This window comes from Arachis hypogaea, chromosome 13, assembly GCF_003086295.3.
Source record: "Arachis hypogaea cultivar Tifrunner chromosome 13, arahy.Tifrunner.gnm2.J5K5, whole genome shotgun sequence".
NCBI lineage: Eukaryota > Viridiplantae > Streptophyta > Magnoliopsida > Fabales > Fabaceae > Arachis > Arachis hypogaea.
Genome location: NC_092048.1, coordinates 4,239,190 through 4,257,411, shown reverse-complemented (window position 1 = coordinate 4,257,411; position 18,222 = coordinate 4,239,190).

Genomic DNA, 18,222 nt, shown 5'->3' with positions numbered 1-18,222 from the left:
CATCCTCAACTTGCTCACACTCTTGCTAACTTAGGCATCGGAGTGTCATTGCAGGTACCACCCCCATTCTCCCAGACGCGCAAGTCGAACGGAGGAACATTGAGTTTCAGGTGCACCAGTTGGCCACCTCCCTCACACGTTTGGGTCAACCAACGTCATTTGGCCCACTAATCTCCGGTTACCCATCGTAACATTGGCGCCGTTGCCGGGGACCCGAGAGATCGACCAGTGATGGCGGAAAGATTCCCTGAAGAAGGTCATGTGGAGACAGATTCTGATCAAGAGAATTTGAACACCGGAAACAATGAAGCAGATCAGAACCTCCACCAGGAAGCTAATGATCAAAATAAGGAAGGTACTTCCGGAATCAAAAATCCGAAGGCAAACTCCTCGGAGGGGCGCGAGTCAGAAAAAGAAGGACCCCCTCTCGCTAGTGAGCTTATGGGGCTAATTCACAGCCGCCTCGAGCAGCTAGAGCAGGAGCGGGAACGACAAAGGGAAGCTGAAAAGAACCTAAAAGAGGAGATGGAGCGACGAAAAGAGTTAGAAAGAAAACTCTTAAAGTTAGAATCCTCCCTCAAGGGTCGGAATTCCCAAGGCGATAGAGAAGATTCTCCCATAGGAGAGAAAGATCCGTTTAGCGAGGACATAATGAGGGCAAAAGTTCCGAGAAACTTTAGAAGCCCCGATATGGACCTCTACGATGGAACCACCGATCCAAAGCATCATCTGAGCAACTTTAAAAGTCGGATGTATCTGACCGACGCTTCAGACGCTACGCGATGCAAAGCTTTCCCGACAACTTTGTCCAAAGCAGCGATGAAGTGGTTCGACAGTCTCCCTCCGAGGTCAATTACCAGTTTTGAAGACCTCTCAAGAAAATTCTTGATGAGGTTCTCCATCCAGAAGGACAAAGTAAAACATGCACCAAGCCTCCTGGGAATAAAACAGGAGGTCGGGGAGTCCTTACGGGCCTATATGGAAAGATTCAACAAAGCATGTTTGGAGATTCAAGACCTGCCCACCGAAGCGGTCATCATGGGGCTAGTCAATGGTCTTAGAGAAGGTCCCTTCTCACAGTCCATATCAAAAAGACACCCCGCCTCTTTAAATGATGTACAGGAAAGAGCTGAAAAGTACATCAATATGGAAGAAAACGCTAGGCTAAGAGACCCGAGTTTGCGAATCGGACCCCCTCCCTCAACGAAAGAAAGGGAGAGGGAAGCGAAGAAAAAGGAAGAGCTCGGCCTTGATAGGCCAAGAAAATATCACTCTTATACTCCATTGAAAGTTCCTGTAGTAGACGTATACAGAGAAATTTGCAATACTGAAAGACTGCCTCCCCCCAGACCCATCAAGAATAAAAAAGGGGGGAGCCGCAGTGATTACTGCGAGTACCATAAGATATATGGACACTCCACAAACGACTGTTACGACCTTAAAAATGTGATAGAAAAGCTAGCCAGAGAAGGTCGGCTTGACAGATATCTCATAGAAAGGTCGGATGGTCATGGAAAAAGAAAGCGAGAAGATGCGGATAGAAGAGACCCACCGCCACAAACTCCGGAGAGACATATCCATATGATCTCAGGAGGATTCGCGGGAGGGGGACTCACAAAATCCTCCCGAAAAAGACACCTCAAGAGAGTCTACCAGGTCGAAGAGGGGTCCCCCGATCTTCCGACCATTTCATTCACAAAGGAAGACGGGCGAGGAGTAATCCCTGGGCACGATGACCCAGTGGTAATTACTATGATCCTGGCAAATGCCCATCTACACAGAACCCTAGTAGACCAAGGAAGCTCAGCAGACATCCTCTTTAAGCCCGCTTTCGACAAGCTAGGTTTAGATGAGAAAGAGTTAAGAGCCTACCCCGACACCTTATACGGATTAGGCGACACACCGATAAAGCCACTAGGGTTTTTACCCCTCCACACCACCTTTGGAAAGGGGGAAAAGTCAAAGACTCTGAGCATAGACTTCATAGTCATCGATGTGGGGTCGGCTTATAATGCTTTAATCGGCAGGGCTACCCTTAACCGACTTGGAGCGGTGGTATCGACGCCCCACCTGTGCATGAAGTTCCCGACCTCGTCGGGAATAGCGACGGTGAGGGGAGATCAGAAGCTGGCAAGGAAGTGCTACAATGAAAGCCTAAACCTGAGAGGAAAAGGCAGAGAAGTCCACACAATAGAACTCGGGGGAGCAAGGGTTAAAGAAGAGCTACGACCACAGCCCGGGGAAAAAACTGAGGAAATTCAGGTTGGCGAAGAGGAAGGAAAAAACACTCACATAGGAGCCAACCTAGGGGAAACCCTAAGACAAGGGTTGACTAGGCTCCTAAGAGATAACTCCGATCTCTTCGCCTGGAAGGCCTCCGACATGCCTGGGATAGATCCCGAGCTCATGTCTCACAAGCTCTCGGTCAACTCAGGGTCTCGACCTGTACAGCAAAGAAGACGCAAGCTCGGCCCAGAGCGAGCCCTAGTAGTAGAAGAACAAGTGCAGGCGCTCCTAGAAGCCGGCTTCATTAGAGAAGTCAAATACCCAACATGGCTAGCCAATGTAGTGCTAGTCAAAAAACAAAATGGTAAATGGAGAATGTGCGTCGACTACACCGACTTAAATAAGGCATGTCCCAAGGACCCCTATCCACTACCAAGCATTGACGCCCTAGTGGACTCTAGTTCGGGGTATCAATACCTGTCATTCATGGACGCCTACTCAGGATATAACCAAATCCCGATGTACGAACCAGACCAGGAAAAAACATCATTCATCACGCCCAGGGCCAACTATTGCTACGTGGTCATGCCATTTGGATTGAAAAATGCAGGGGCCACATACCAGAGGCTGATGAATAAGGTGTTTGCCCCCCACTTAGGGAGCTTAATGGAAGCCTATGTCGACGATATGCTGGTAAAAACCAAGGAAGAAGTGGACCTCCTATCCGACCTCTCACAAGTCTTTGATACCATAAGGTTGCACGGGATGAGACTAAATCCTGCAAAGTGCGCCTTCGCGGTGGAGGCAGGAAAATTTCTAGGATTCATGCTAACACAAAGAGGGATCGAAGCCAACCCCGACAAGTGTAGAGCTATCCTAGAAATGAGAAGCCCGACTTGTTTGAGAGAGGTCCAACAGCTGAATGGCCGACTAGCAGCTCTCTCCAGATTTTTGGCAGGATCAGCACTAAGATCCCTTCCACTGTTCTCCCTATTGAGAAAGGGACACCAATTTGAATGGACTCCCGAATGCGAGGAGGCGTTCCAGGAGTTCAAAAAGTTTTTGAGCCAACCTCCTATTTTGACCCGACCTATAGCCGGAAACGACCTCGTCCTCTACCTATCCGTGGCAGACAAAGCTGTCTCAGCAGCCTTGATAAGGGAAGACGAGGTCGGTCAACACCCAATCTACTTCATCAGTAAAGTTCTACAGGGCCCTGAGCTAAGGTATCACAAATTAGAAAAGTTTGCCTACTCCTTAGTAATAGCCTCTCGAAGGCTACGGCCTTACTTCCAAGCTCACACAATAAGAGTCCGCACGAACCAACCCATGAAGCAAATCCTCCAAAAGACGGATGTTGCAGGAAGAATGGTTCAATGGGCAATAGAGCTCTCCGAGTTCGACTTGAAGTACGAAACTCGGGCGGCGATTAAAGCCCAATGCCTCGCCGACTTCATTGCAGAATATGCAGGGGATCAAGAGGATAAACCAACCACCTGGGAACTCTACGTGGATGGATCCTCCAATAAAACAGGAAGCGGCGCAGGCATAATATTGGTAGATGAAAGGGGAACCCAGATAGAAGTTTCCCTCAAGTTCGAATTCCCAGCTTCAAATAATCAGGCAGAATACGAAGCCTTGATCGCAGGATTGAAGCTCGCTGAAGAAGTCGGTGCTACGAAAGTGATGGTATACAGCGACTCCCAGGTGGTGACCTCTCAAATAAGTGGGGAGTACCAGGCAAAAGACCCAACTATGAAAAGGTACTTGGAGAAAGCCTCGGAGCTCTTGGGGCGCTTTGCAGAAACCGAGGTGAAGCACATAACTCGGGATCTAAACAGCAGAGCAGACGCCCTATCCAAGCTATCAAGTACCAAGCCCGGAGGCAATAACAGAAGCTTGATCCAAGAGACCCTCCAGGAACCCTCAGTGTTAAAAACAGAAGATACACTAGAAGTCTTTGAAGTGGTCGGATTAAACCTCGGATGGATGAACCCCTTAGTCGAATACCTAAAATTCGACATCCTCCCTAAGGAGGAAAAAGAAGCCCAGAAAATCCGAAGGGAAGCACAACATTATACTTTGGTGAAAAATGTTCTCTACAGAAGGGGGATATCAACGCCATTGTTAAAGTGTGTACCGACCTTAAAAATCACCGAGGTGTTGGAAGAGGTACATAGCGGAATCTGCGGGAACCATCTCGGAGCCAGGTCATTGGCCAGGAAAGTAATCCGAGCTGGATTCTACTGGCCAGCCTTACAGAAAGATGCCACAGAATTTGTGAAAAAGTGCCAGCCATGCCAAATGCATGCAAATTTCCACGTGGCTCCCCAGAAGAGCTCATTAGTATCACTTCTCCATGGCCCTTTGCAAAATGGGGAATGGATTTGTTAGGTCCTTTTCCCCAAGCGCCAGGACAAGTTAAATACCTAATCGTGGGAATAGATTACTTCACAAAGTGGATAGAAGCAGAACCACTGGCCACCATCACTGCACAGAGGAGTCGGAGGTTCCTCTACAAAAATATAATCACAAGGTATGGGATACCTTATTCCATTACCACAGATAACGGAACCCAGTTCACCGACTCCACCTTTAGAAGCCTGGTAGCCAGTATGAAAATTAAACACCAGTTCACCTCGGTGGAACACCCATAAGCCAATGGGCAAGCCGAAGCAGCCAACAAAGTCATTCTGGCAGGACTGAAGAAAAGGTTACAAGACGCGAAAGGGGCTTGGGCTGAAGAGCTCCAACAAGTACTATGGGCTTACAGAACAACTCCCCAATCCGCCACTGGAGAAACACCCTTCCGACTAGTCTATGGCGTAGAAGCCATGATCCCAATAGAGGTCAATGAGCAAAGCCCAAGAGTGATTTTTCACGATGAGATCAAGAATATACAGGGACATAAAGAAGAACTCGACTTGCTCCCTGAAGTCCGAGAAGAAGCTCAGATAAGAGAAGCAGCATTGAAACAAAGGATGACTACAAGGTACAACAAAAAAGTCATTCGAAGGAGTTTCACCCCAGATGACTTAGTCTTAATCAGAAACGACATTGGGGTCAACAAATCTGGGGAGGGAAAGCTCGCCGCCAATTGGAAAGGACCATACAAAATCAAGGAGGTCTTAGGAAAAGGCTATTATAAGGTGACCGACTTAGGCGGCACCGAGTTACCAAGGTCATGGCATGCTTGTAATATGAAAAGGTACTACAGTTAAAAGCAAACCCTACTCCCTGATGTACTCTTTTCCCAGCTTCATGATTTTTTCCCAGAATCAAAGGGTTTTTTCTGAAGAAGGGTTTTTAACGAGGCATCACAGTAGGGGCTAAGGGAAATAAATTAGCAAAAGCCCTTAGTAGCAATAAGGTACCTCCTCAATTAATAAAGAACTCTTCCATTTTAAAAATCTCTTTCAAAATTCCCTTTTAAATTTTCTTTCTACGAAACGCGCCGATTTAAGCTCGACAAAACGTAAAAATCCCATGAACCGACCTAGATGGTCGTCAGGATAAAACGACGAGGTACAAGTCGGTGTAAAGAGGCTATAGAAGTCGATCATGATAAACTCGGGATCGGTCCGACTGACAGGGCGGAATGCGAAACCGAGTACAATTAAAATGAATCGCAAAAGTAGCCTAAGTCACGAAAAACTCAATAAAACAAAATTGAGTACTAGGAATACCAAAAGAGATAAGGAAAAACTAAGAAAAAAGGCTGCTTTAAGAATCAAGGGAATTCAGAAAAGCAAGCAGGTCCCAAAGAAAAGATTTTCTCCACAAAAGATCAAAGAGTCAAATAAACCACGAAAAGCATGCGCGCATAAGGTAACTCAAAACCCTTATCCAAAAAGGGCATTTATTTAACGCTAAATTAAACCCCTGTTAAAAGGGGGCATCACTGTTTTGTTTACGGCCTTAAAAGGCCAAAATTGTTCAAAACACCAAACAAATAAATATAGAGAGTTCAAAAAAAAAAAAAAAGAGGGGCCCACAAGCCGGGCCCCGATAGCCAAAAATCACTTTTTTAGATCACCACCAGCAGGATCAGGGGGAACGCCAGGGGTAGGAGTTGAAGAGGAAGTCGGAGGAACGGTAGAAGAACTCGGAGCGTCCTTAGAGCGAGGAGGGGACTCTACGATCCTCTGCCCCCGAGTCTTTAAATCAGACTCAGATTCCACTATGGGGACAGGAGGATCCACGATGGCACCATCAATAACAACCTTATCAGGGTCCAAAGGAGAAAGGTCCAAGTCAGGAGCAATAACCCCGACCTGTTCCTTGAAAATCCTCCAGGCTTCATCAGCACCATCCGCAATAGAGTCCTCCAACTCGGTGTAGGCCTTCCGAGCGTTCAGTAAGTCGTTCTTTACAGACACAAGATCAGCAAATAAACTATTGTAGCTGGCTTGCGCTGCCTTCCTCAACTCCACCTCCATGTTGCATTGGGCTTGCAACTTCTGCCCCTTCTCTCGGAGGCTGTTCCTCTCCACCTCCAGTTTGGCGACTTTCCCCTCCAACTCCTTCTCATGCTCCTGATATATACGGAGCCTACCCTCCAGCTCCTCGACCCTCGAGGTCGTCCCTAAAGAGCTGATGGGAGTCTTCTCAAATATATCCAAGAGTTTGCCACAAAACCCCGCCGTCTTGAGACTCTCCTCAACCACAGTAGTGAGGTAGTGCCGAACAGAAACATCATCCATACTCATACGAGCATGAGGATAGATGTTCTTTCGGACGAACGCAAGAGCGTCCGCCTCACCAGAAGCGCCAGACTCTAAGGTCTTGCGCTTCTTTGGCTCTGGTTCGGGAGTAGATCGGACGGAAGGGGGTGGCAGAGAGGAAGTAGAGGAAGAAATTACGATAGGCTGAGAAGGAGTCCCAACGTTCCGAGGAGGAGGAGGAGGAGAGACAACCATCCTAACACCCCCAGACCTGGCTCGAGACTTTGCCTTGGCTTCCTGAACCCTCTGGTAAGACTCTTGAGCGTTTTTCTTTGCCATCTCTACAAAAAAACAAATTGGTAGCCGAAATCAGACAAAGTCGGTAAAAGAAATTGCAAGTCGGAAATAAGCAAGAAACACAAAAAGCTACCTAATTGTGACTGGACAAAGGACGGCGACCCCTGGAGAAATTTTTTAGTATCCAAGTATGGGGCCCTCCCCCACGCTTCTCGGAGGAACCCCACAATGGCTGCTTCTACCTCAGTTAAATCATCCAGACCATATTTCTCGCAAGGGGAGGCCTCCAGCCAATATAAAGGAAATCGGGGAGAAGAATGATCATCCAGGAAAAAGGGGTGGTGACCCTCTACAGCTTGCACTTTGAAAAAGTAGTTCTTGAAGTCATGAAAGGACTCGTCAAAAAGGGTAAAAAGTCTCCGACCTTGTATGGCTCGGAACGACACCCACTGTTGTTTATTGTTTAGCCCACTGAAGGGTTTTGTCATATGGAAAAGATGGAAGAAAATCTTTAAAGAAGTCGGGAACTCTAAAGCCTGGCTGATAAATTGATAAATTTTCAAAAAACCCCAAGAGTTGGGGTGAAGCTGGGTGGGAGCGACTCGACAGTGACGCAAAACAGATATCTCAAAATTCGAAAAAGGAAGAAAAACACCCAAACGGGTGATCATGCACTCGTACATAAAGAAAAAATGAGGGGCCGCCTCATCGACTCTTCCAAAACAAACCCGGTCTTCAGGACCCGGGACTACCAATTCGTATTTTGGTTCGTCATCCTCAGAAGTACAAATTCTGTGATGAGTGCGAAGGTTGGTAATGAACTCAGAATCGACTGAGGGCTCCTCCCCTAAGACCGTGACATCAACCCAATGAGAGAGAGCATCTACAAAAGCCATTTCTTTTTATAAAAAAGGGGGGTAACAAACCTACAAGGGGAAAAGAAATGTCACCAACACGGTCTCTAAAGGGAGGAGGATGCGAAACTAAAGTCTACAAATCAAATTTATCTACAAAGGCATATTAAAGAACTAACCTTTATCCGGAAATAAGGGTTGGAAGCAAAAAGCCTTTGAAGACGCAAGAACGCAGCACGAACGAAGGCAAGGAAAATTTGAAAGATCGCAGAAACGAAACAACGAAAGAGAGGGAAAATATTTATAAGAACGTTAGGGGCATAACGGTAAAATCGGGGCAATCATTAATAAGGATGCACCGTTACCAAGGCTATTAAATCCCTACGCACACCCCTAACGGACACGACGCTTGATTAGACGTAACTGTCAGAACCAAAAGGTCACGAAAAATCACGTCGGTTTTCAAACCATCACATCGGTCCTCTCACAAATCGGCTACGACCCCGAGTTGAATACTCGAACCCAACTCTTAAAAATAAATTGGGCTCGAGTAGGGGCACTGTTCATACCCTGGCCCAATAAATAGGACCCAGGATCCAAGCAAAGAAGCCCAACCCAAAGGGGTTGGCCCTCCCCCAGTACCGGCCTTCATCCTCAGAAGTCGGTACTGAACACGACCTACTCCAAAGAAGTCGGATACGAGGGTTAGCTGGCAGATAACACTCATTCGAATGAGTAACCGCCCCTAGAAACTCTCTAACCACTTCATAGAGCCATATCTTAACCTCCCTAAGATATGGGAACGGTTATCCACCTAAAAAGGTGGCACTACTTCAGCGGTGGTTATTGGTTCACCTCCATAAATACCCTGACATCCCTCAGGTATCACTAAGTCCCAATACATCCTCAACTTGCTCACACTCTTGCTAACTTAGGCATCGGAGTGTCATTGCAGGTACCACCCCCATTCTCCCAGACGCGCAAGTCGAACGGAGGAACACTGAGTTTCAGGTGCACCAGCTGGCCACCTCCCTCACACGTTTAGGTCAACCAACGTCATTTGGCCCACTAATCTCCGGTTACCCATCGTAACACTATTATTAATTCATATTCAGTACCTGCTCAATAATTGTTGGAGTCAATGGTCAACAACCGGAAACATAAATAAAGTGGACAATTATATATTGTCTTTGGAATACATATAATTATCTCATAGTAATTAGGGTTTAATTAACATGTACTTTACACATGTTAAAATCATTAGTTATAAAAGTTTCTATAAGAAAGGATATAAACTTTAAATTTTTAGCCTTTTTGTTATATATTTATTAAAATAAAAAATTCATTTTTTTACTAATAATAATAATAATAATAATCTTAATAAGATATATTAGCTAACTAATTAATGCACACTGCTTTGTATTCTATAATATGCAGATTGCAGAAATCAGAATGCTATTTCTGAAATGTGAAATGGGAGTGAGTGAGTGAGTGACAGCATTCTCTAAACTTTATTCAGGCCCCAAAGACCAATGGATGAGCATATAAATTAGAAAGTAGTTGAATCATAACGCGCAATCCATGTTGCACGTGCACTGATTACATTGTATTATTTTTTACCAAGATAGGAGACTCAAATCCGCAACCTCTTAATTGAGTATGGGGAGACTATGCCATTTGAAGTATAACTCATTGGCGTATTATTGACTACACTTGTTTTTACATTTACAGGATTTTAATTATTTGATGAGCATATCTGTAATAAACTTTTTATATTTTTATAAGTTTAATTTGATGGTTTGAGAGTGTAAAAATATTTTATAGAATTGTTTAATGACATCAATTTTTTTTTTATGATTATTAATGCGATCAATAAAAAATAATTATTTTTATTGACGTAAAAATTCATAATTAGATGCGGGTGTAAAATTTTTTTATACTAATAATGACCAAAATTAAATTATATTTTTATTTAGTCTTATATGGCCACACATTTCAATTAAATTTTTCATCCATGTTTTAAACAATAGTGATAATTAAAGATAAAAACAAACAAAATCTGTAACAAGAATTTTTCTCTTACCCACCAGTTGTTTGTCTTGCATTTAGTTGTTTTTTGCTTGTTTTAGTGTTTTATGCATTATTCATTATTTTTTAACTAAGTTTTCCAATTTCCACAGAATAATAATAATAATAAAAGTGTTTATTCGGCGATTTCGTTTGGATGCTTCTTGTGCAGCATGTCATGTCCATGTGGGCTTACTTAGCTCTTATTGTGCTCTTTTTTGTTCTTTTGGCTAAATAATTTTATAGTAATTATTTACTATTAAGTAACCAATAATATACATAGTTGTCTTCGCCGCCCAAAGCAAAATATACAACTTGGTCATCTTAAATTTCTTTCCCTTTTTGTCCATTGCATGCTCCTAAAATGTCGTTTATATATTGAACCTCATTGGTCATTTTTGTTAAGAATAATAAAACATGTAAATATATCAAAAAATATTTTTATTTACTAAGATTAATTGTTATGTAATATTATTTTTAATCATTTTATATTATTTGAAAATAATTAAATCATTGTTAAAAAAGATTAAAAATATTGTAATAGTTAATTTTTTAAAATATATTATTTTATAATATAATTTTTTATTCAAATATTTATGAACATGTATTTTGTTTAAAATATTATATATAATACATACAAATGTTAATTTTTTTTTATTTTTTCACACTTTTAAACAAATACTTTTAAATTTTTTATTTATATTCTTAAAAAATAGAAACAGAAAATAAACAACATTATTTTCACTTTTTTAAATATAAATAAAAATTTATTTCTACAAATATAAAAAAGTATGAAATGACATGAAGATTATATAGTTAAAATTAACATTTCTATATAATTATATATAATTTTATTTTCATGAATTATTTTTTCTTTACATGAAATCAATATTTCAGCTATTATTACAAAGTAAGATCCAAATAGGTAAAACTAATTATTTTTATTTTTCACACAATGATCGATGTTATTTTAACAACGTGGTTGTTTACAAAAAAAAATGGAACTTATACAAAAATGTTTTTATTTAAAATTAATAATTAAAATATTAACATATATTATATTAATAATTAAAATAAATATATTAAATTATCTAATAATTTTTAATTTATACAGTAATACAATGATGACATCATTAGTAATTACTAATTAGTACTATTGTTTTGCATATTTGCGAGTGAATTGAAATACTAGTGTGTGAAAGTCTCTAAAGTTGGATTTTATTTGACTTAATTTCTCCTCTTTATTGGCAATAATATAATTAGCCTAATATTATTACATTTACACGATGATATTATTCAACACGATTACCCTTTTTGAAAGAATTTCCTTGTGTTTATAATTAAACTTAAGAAATTAACAAGCCCGGGGCTGTGATACACGTTTACCATGTACTTCGTCACTGAAATAATTGACCACTATTCTCCCTTTGTTTTAAATCTAATTGAAATGTCAACTATTATAATTGGAGTGTTGAAATTTGTTTATGAACATAAATTGATGGCACAAAAGAATGGTGGAAAATTTCTTAGATGAAAATGACAGAGTTTGGCTTATATGTAATTTTGTGTGTTTTAATTTTGCATCTTATCTCATTGTGGGGTAGTGCTTATTAAGACTATTTAATTTGATATTTGTAATATTTAAAATGCTAGTAATTTCAGTTACGCGCACAAAACCACTAGAAAGCAAATGAAAATAATAATACTAAATTACTAATTGGTTTTGACCCTTAGCTTGTCCATCAACCATTTACAGCTTTGGATGTTTGTATCTTATCATTGGTTGGTGGTAGCCACACGTATTGGTGGTTTCATACTGATGATTTTATTTATTCATTATATACCACTTAAAAAATTACGGTTATTACTAACAGCACAAGCCCATATATATATATATATATATATATATATATATATATATATATATATATATATATATATCCAAACTTAGAACAATTAAAAGGTGTTAAAAAATAGCTAAACCCTCTATTTACTACTTTTAAGCTTAATATTGATAGCCAAATTATTTACTACTTGACTATCTCAAGCAAATTATTATTATTATTATTATTATTTTTGAACAAAGGAGCTCAACACAAAAAAATGGAACGAGAGATCAAACAAACAGAAAAATTTGTAGAGACTATAAAAAGATAACTATCTCTAGTGTCATCTCCGACATTACCATCAACAACAAAAGGGATTCAAGCTACTCCACTCTCTAAAATTGATTAAAGATTTTTGGAACACCTCCTTCATACTCCCTTCCTTCTTATTGAAAAGCCACACATTTCTTTCTAGCCAAACGTTCCAAATAACCGAAAAAAAAACATATGAGCCACTTATTGCGCTCTCCCTTCCTATTAGCAACACCTGTTCAGCTCTCAAAGTGTTCTTTTAGCGAGACCAGAAAGGACCATCACAATGACACAATCTCCCAAAGTCACATAGCCAATAACACCACACCTGCCAAGTAAACTCACAGCCCAGAAACAAGTGGTGAATATATTCAACGTCTTTTTTACACAAAACGCATATGTTATCCACCTGGCTAATTATTATTATTATTATTATTATTATTATTAAAGGAAAAAAGAATTAATAGGCACTAAATGTGATTATTAATCCACTAATTAAAAAAAATTGGATTCCCCATTCACATAATAATAATAATAATAATAATAATAATAATAATAATAATAATAATAATAATAATAATAATAATAATAATAATAATAATAATAATTTATTGGACATATGAGCACCAATTAGTAAAATTGTTAGTTAGCTATAACTAATTTAGCTAGAGGTTGTTAATTAGCTCTGATACCATAATAGAAATGGAAGAATACAAAGAAGAGAGAGATTAACAAGAGATTTGAATTGAAAATTGAAATAGAATAATTATTGTACTATTTTTCAGTTCTTTACAACAGAATCATAACCTTCTATTTATACAGCAGAATTTGTTAGAGGACCTTATTTCTAAAAAGTTAACAACCTCTAACTAAATCAATTATAGCTAACTAACAGTTTTACTAACTGTTACTCATATCTCCAATATAACAATTTTTTTATTTTTTAGTTTTGTTCCTCTTTATTTATTTATTTCATTATATAATAAACATAACAGGATATTCCGATATGAGTATTTCTATTGATTTTGAAATGTAAAATAGTGGGTTAATGTTTAAATTCGTCCCTGAAAGATCACGTGATCTTCATTTTCGTCTCCGAATGATTTTTTTAATCAAATTAGTTCCTGAAAGATAAACTGTTAGTTAAATTAGTTCTTCCGTCAATTGGATGATGACATGTCACGTTAAGTGCCACGTGGCATAATGACGTGACATGCCACGTGGCAGGTCAGTAACACGTGGCATGCCACGTGTCACTTGACATATAAAAAAGTTTTTTATTAGTCAAAATAGTCCTTGAAAGTCCAGACGTAAGTCATTTTCATCCTCTAAAATTTTAAAAATTAGTCAAACTAATCCTTATATAATTTTTTTATAATATTAAATTTATAATATTTTTTTATACTACTAATTTTAATATTATTTTTTAAACCTTAATAAACAAAATTATCTTTACATAAAATAATAAAAATAATTAAATTTTTATAAAGTTATTTTGTCATTTGTATTTTAAAATTTTACATTTTCAAATTGTAATTTTTTATGTGAATTTTTTTTATTTAAATGAGTTTATCAAATTATTGTTGATTATATATTTAAAAATTTAATATTTTAAATTTTACTGAATAATATAGTAATTATTTTAAATTTTAAATCTTTTAAATTTTTTAAAATTATAACTTTATTATTATTTAATTTATACAGTAAAACTCAATAATTGAAAAACTGGTTTATGATATCACTTTTTGAATCTTAATATTCTAATATAATTTTTTAAATATTTCATTTAAAACAAAAAGAATTTTATTTTAATACGAAACATATCTATTTATATAATGTACTAGTGCGGAGTAGCCTGTGTTATGCATAGGTATATAATCTATCTCATTGATTTGTAAAATTAAAAGAAAAATTATATAATCTATCTCAAACATATGAAACACAAAAATTTATTATGATGTTTGCACGTATTACGCTTAAGAAGCAATTCGTTTATAATAATAATAATAATTAACCAACAAATTTTCAATATTTTGTAAAGTTTGGAATTGAAGCAAAATTTGTGGATTTTCTTGAATTTTGACTCTAAGTATCACTACCATTACATCCTATATATAAGTAATATCGTAATAGAAAAAAAAATATAGTAGAAAAAAAATAGTGGAATAACTTTGTTTAGGTTAACGTACATAAATTTTGATTTTGAGCATATAACTTTGTTTAGGTTAATAAATATATACATTTCAATTTTGAGCATATATATATATTCCAGCAAAATGTAGTAATGTAAGAAAAATATTTTAGAATAGAAAAGAATAAGAGAGATTTTGAGAAGAATTAAAGGAGAGAGATAATTTTATGAAGAAAAAATAAAAAAAATTATATAAGGACTAGTTTGACTAATTTTTAAAATTTGAGGGATAAAAATGACTTATGTCTGGACTTTCAAAGACTATTTTGACTAATAAAAAACTTTTTTATATGTCAAGTGACACGTGTTATGCCACGTGTCACTACCTGTCACGTGGCGTGCCACGTGGCACTTAACGTGACACGTCATTATCCAATTGACGGAATGACTAATTTGACTAACAGTTTATCTTTCAGGACTAATTTGATTAAAAAAATCATTCAGGGATGAAAATGAAGATCGCGTGATCTTTCAGGAACAAATTTGAACATTAACACGTAAAATAGTAGATAATTCATAACTATTATTTTCTTATTATTTTGAGTAACATAGTCCATGTTGAATATTTTTAACAGTCAAGTGCCCCATATCTTAATAGATTGGCGTAAATGATTATTAAAATTGAATATGATGATGATGATGATGAATTGATGATGATGACGATGAGGCCTTGACAAATGACAATATCCCCACCTTATTTTACAATGCATAATTGAAGTCAATGAGATGCAGCAACCACAGAAAGTCTTCAAGTGTAGTAGATACTTTATATATATGAAAGTCTTGGTTATATATCTAAATCACATTCAACTACCTCTCTGTAACGGCTGCATATATCTCTTTATCATTCAACTAGGTTACTTACTACCCTATTAAACTCATTCTAGAAATGTATTTTTTTAATTTCCTAATTTTCTCTTTCCCCTTTTTAATTTGTAGTTACTAATTAATGCTGTAAAAAAATTACACAATTATCTAAGCAAATGTATTAAGATTTTTAATTAGTAAATATTAGAGTCATATATATATATATTCTCTCTTAATTCTCTTATATCAAATATATCATTACTATATTATTTAAATTGTTGTATATAAATACAATTTCTCATAAAAAGAGATTATAATAAGGAACTAACATTAATGAGTTGGAAAACCATTCAAAATGTGTTATAAAGCGGAATTGAGCCACATCAAGATGCAAAAAAGAAACCAATAATAGGGACTTTATAATGTGTATTTAATTAATCTTTTTCTATCCAAAATATAGTTCATAATCAACAAAATTCTACTACCAAAATCGACAAGTTGAATTATCTTATAAGCTCTTATATACATGGGGGTGGCATGCATTATTGAAGGAATTTAATTTGATGGGCATGACTACAAGAATATACACATAGATTTCTTATATGCAAATTGTGATGTAGAGATTATAATTTATAGCCGTAAATTATGGCAATTATTCTCTTAGATGAACAAATCAAGGACATGCTATAATATTACTTAGGATTATGTTTTTTAAGTTGTCTATGGTATTCTCTAATTCGATAAGTCAAAGATTAATTTATTGTAAATTTGAGTTCTTTTTGAGAGTTTGTGTTAACTAATAAATTACTGCATATACAAAAAAAGATTCGAATATCTGACATTTGTTTAAACGAACGAATGAATTGATCATTTGATCGACCTAAATTGGTTATTACTTAGGATAATGCTATGTTATGTTATGCTATGCTATGTAGTAGTATATTAGTAACACAAACTTAGCATCACATGGGAGTTTAACTATATAGTATACTTTTTTTTTTTCAGTGTTTGTCGGGTAAGGTCACAAAAATGGAGTAGTGGAGCATCTTAATTTCTCAACCACCATTGCTTAATGCTTGGTAGTACTATAAATCAAGTCGCGCGTGTGCTTCACGCGGATAACGAGTTCTATGTGTGTCAATTGTCACTATCAAGGCCATTATTATTGACCCGAATTAATATTCAGTTAATATTTCTAGATGATAATATTTTAAGGACAAAAATAATAACATTTTACTTTTCTTTTAAAATATTCAAATTCCAATTTTTTTCTTTCGGTTGATACTGCCATTCAATTTATCACTCCGGATTTTGTAAACTTAAAATATTCATCTCCATGAATTTCTTTCATCTCAATCTTCATGCCACTATTATTAAATTTTTGTCATAACTCATAAGTTTTATTTCTATAATTATGCTATCATAAAAAAATAATTATTAATCATTTATTGCATATAAAAATATATATTTGACATTTTATAAAAAAATATTATTATATTAATGTAAATAAATTTAATTAATTATTTATTAAATATTTAATTATTATGATAATTAATTATTTAATTTAAAAATATATAAATTAATGTGCATAAGTATATATTAGTGCATAATAAATATTTTAGTGATTAATTTTTAGTGTAATAAATTATTTTTATTATTTTTATGATAAAACTATGTACAAATTAAATCATAACCCCTTTCTTGGTAAATTTTTAAATCTTAACTAAGTTAATCAAATATTTTTTTAATAATTGCATATTAATTTATTGGATGTGGGCTGCCACGACCGTCCAAAAACGACCATTGGAAGTTCAATTGAGTGGGCCATATTTGTGACGTCACTTCTCTTTTCCTTTCACATTCACATTTACTTTCACTAATTCTGCTTATCCTTCATTGTCACAATGGCCCATTCAATGACATTGTCAAGCAAAGTTAAAGATTATCAACCGAGATTGAAATTACCACCCTAGAAAGAAAAAAAAAATGAGACAATTAATTTATCTTGGTCTGATTAATTTATTCATTTATTTAAATAAATGTTAGATTTAAATTTCATTTTATACATGTAAATTAATTGATTAATAATAAATTTTTAAATAAAATTTAAATTCGTAACAGATTAGTTAGATTATAAAATACCATGAAAAACTCTTAAAAAAAATTGAGGAAAAATATAATGTTGTTAAAGTTTGTAATCAGCTATGATGCACGGAAACAGGACACGACACGACACGGGACACGTCGACATGCACATTTTAAAATTTTATAAGACATGGGGATACGCATACATATAAAATATAAAGTATTTTTTTATATAAATCATAATGATATTTTAATATTTATTGATATTAAAATATAAATTAATTTTTTAATAATTTTTAATGTCTTATTTTAATTATATCAAGTATTTAAAATATCTTTTTATTTTAATAAATAATAATATATACTATATCTAAATTTATTTTAAGAATATATGTTAAGAATAAGACTGGACACGCTGACACGTGATGGTATTTAAATGTGTCCAAGTGTGTCCGAAGAAGAATTTTTTATTTTTTTATTGAGATACGATTGAACACAATAGACACGTGTGTCGGACAAATATCAATGAGTGTCGTGTCCAAAATGTGTCCAACACGCGGACACGACAATTCAGCGAAATATCTGTGCTTCATAGGAAATCACGTCAATGCAATGGGCTCCCTTTTTTATCGAGTTTAATTATATAATTGGATCGCTATCAACATGTCATAATATGAAGTGCACCTTTAGCTACTTGCATTACATTGTGCTAAATTACTAATAAGGTTGACATTTTAAAAGTAAGTCTTAACATATTTATATTAAAATATGAAAATTGCACAAGAAATATTAAAGTAATCGACGGTATTTTTTCTCAATTCTCATACGATGTTAAACATTTTAAGATTATAATGTAAGAAATAATTTTTTGGTGTCTAAACATAATCTAACAA